This window comes from Suricata suricatta, chromosome 2 (genome assembly GCF_006229205.1).
Source record: "Suricata suricatta isolate VVHF042 chromosome 2, meerkat_22Aug2017_6uvM2_HiC, whole genome shotgun sequence".
Classification (NCBI taxonomy): Eukaryota; Metazoa; Chordata; class Mammalia; order Carnivora; family Herpestidae; genus Suricata; species Suricata suricatta.
Genome location: NC_043701.1, coordinates 162,283,517 through 162,286,203, shown reverse-complemented (window position 1 = coordinate 162,286,203; position 2,687 = coordinate 162,283,517). Strand labels below are relative to the sequence as shown.

The following is a 2,687-nucleotide window of genomic DNA, read 5'->3' as shown; positions in this document are numbered from 1 at the left end:
CCGCGGACCCCGTGGGCGCCTGGCTGCCGGCCAGCGCCGCGGGCAGCTCCTCCAGGCGCCCGAAGCGGGGCCGCGCTGTCGTCCCTCCTGCCCCGGCGATCTGTTGCTTCTGCCGTCCGACCAGAGTGCTAAGGGTAGAGACACACACACACACAGGCCCGACCACCCAGCTCTTCAGCCAGCCTCCTTCCCCTCCGACCAGAGGGCAGCAGCGTGCAGCTTGTTTTTTTCTCGGTTTAAGGTAGTGTGTGGGGTTGCTGGGGCCGGGTGAAGCCTCCGCCGGCTTCCTCTTTCGGGACTACTAGTGGAGGGGACTTTCTCTTGTGGCTGCACAGTTTTCTGTCGCCTGACCCTTAACCCCATCTCCATCCCTTCCCAGGGTCTGCAGCTTTCTGACTGTCAGGTGAAGGGATTCCGAAGCCCCAGGGCCAGGCATCCTTTCTGTAATGCTCCTCTTTGAAAACCAAAATGCTGCTAGCCAGGAAGGAAAAATATTTCACTGAACCACCCAGGGATGGCACATTGCCTTTTGCATCCTCTGCCTGGTGTGAGACCCCCCCCCCCACCGCCTTTAAAACTAGAAGAGCCCCAGATACTGGCAGATCCTGGTCTCTGGTCTTTGGGACCCCCAAATCAGTTTGTGAATCCCTTTTTTTTTTTTTTTTGTTACTCTTTTGGATTTGACCCAGGGCCCTTCCCTTTTACAAACCAGTTCTACCTCGGAGAGGCTGCCAGGGGAAGCTGGTTTGAGGCTGGTGTAGTTACAGACCCAGGTTTGCTGAGAAAAAGGCTCAGGCAGCCACAGATAGAATTGCCGCCATTCATCTCTTTATTAATAACATAATAGGCTGTGCTTTTGAGTTCTCCTTGCAGCCTACGTGCCTAAGTGGCTTTCATTGTTTTCTAATTCCTTGTGCAGGCTGTTGCTCCGGGCCATTCTGCCCTCATACTTTCCATTTGTGGGTAACCATAAAGTGGTTACTAGTAGTCTCTGCTCTCTCAGGGTGGATGGATGGAGAGGCTTTTGTTCCGATGCCATCCTCTTGCTCCGTAATTTTCAAGGCTGCAGCCATTTCAGGCTCTGGCTTTCAGGAGGCGAGGATCTGAACCCTTAACCCAATGCCATCATCCCAGAAGTTGTCACTTTACAGGGAATGACGCCCAGCTCCTACAGTGCTCAAAAGGAAACAAAGAAGAGGGTGTGGGGGTGAACTTTTCACCTGAGAGCAAGACCCTGGAGTGGTAGAGGCTTCTGGCAAAATTGCCCACCACAGAAAGTACTGCTGGGGAGAAAGCTGGTTTTGTGTTTTTCCCTTGTTGAACCCCCTGGGATTGAAGAACAGAAGGAAAGTGGAAAATTCCACCTGGTGGAGGGGGTGCACATCTCAGAGGGAGGCAGCGACCAGCGGAGCTCATGGCAGGGTGGGGTCGGGCTGCTGGAGGCTCTGAGCTCAATTCTCCGTGCCACCTCTTACAAGAGACAGCAGCACTGCCAAAGGGACTGGTCCAGAGGAGAGGGGGTGGCATGGTGAGGGGGGTCTGCAGAGTGCATCTTGTGAGGGAGAAGGGAGAGAACCGGCGATTTTACCTCCAGGAGGAGAAGCCGAGGGGGACGAGGCTGTGGCCTTCGGGACTCCCGCACTGTCACTTGAGAAGACTTCTCTGTCTGGCCTCAGAGACTCACTGACTAGGAGAAGCGGGGAGACGAATCTTCTAAGAAGTAAAGGGTATCTTGCCAACAATGGAACTCGTCAGTGGGTAGTGCGCTGCCCATGCTTGTCAGCAGACAGGTGGCCATCAGTAAGTAGGAAGGAGAGAGTTGCTTCGGAATCCAGAACTGTGGGAGATCAGCAGGGGTGAAGTAGTAGCAAGCTGTGGGACTTCAACAGAGAAGCGAGAGGCAAGTGCTCCAGGAGTGCTGGGCAGCTGAGGAGTGTGGGACCTTGTTTATGGCTGAGACCAGTCTATCCCAAACCCCCGCTGATCCAGTCTTGCTGAGGAGGGAGACCTATCTGAGAACGCCAGTGGTTGATAATACTAATTGCCAGGGCTGTTGCTAGCCTGTTCTATCCCTTGTGTGAATTAGAATAAAGATGCACCTGTCAGCCAAGGGGTGACATGTTGGTGACATTTAAGATGCCATCTTGGGGCCTCGTCTTGATGGACGTGACCAAGGTGCGTAGCTGGGCAAATGGTATATGAGTTGCATACATCCTCACTGCACCCCAGTCACGTGTCCTTGAGGAGTACACCACCTGTGCAACCATACTCAGCAGCCCTGATAACCAACAATTATTGAGGGCTTAGCATTTAGTTGTCAAGCTATTTTTTCCCTCAAAACCATTTTCTTCTATTAATTCATTTAATCATCATAGTAGTCCTATGAGGGAGGTATTGTTATCCTCATATAGATGAGGAAACTAAGGTACAGAGAAGTAAAGTGTTCAAGAACCTGGAATCCGAGTCCCAGTCATTGAACATTCACAGAGCAAGAAGCAGGTTAAGCTTTATTTATTTTTTTTTTTGGTTCTCTATCAAGTTTATTTTTTTTATACAATTTATTTTTTGAACATATGCAATTATTTTCCATCATTTACAATACAGTAGTTTCAATGATACTCCAAACAGAAAAGCAAAGTAAAAAATCAAAACCCCCACTTCTGTTTCATGTAATTAGACTTATACAG

General features: G+C 50.6%; 1 protein-coding gene across 12 annotated transcripts in view; it reads left to right on the top strand.

Annotated features, from left to right (window-relative positions):
• ITPRIP (inositol 1,4,5-trisphosphate receptor interacting protein) overlaps positions 1-2,687 on the top strand; it is a 34,492-nt gene that overhangs the window by 521 nt on the left and 31,284 nt on the right. The gene's annotated exons all lie outside the window — the stretch shown is intronic.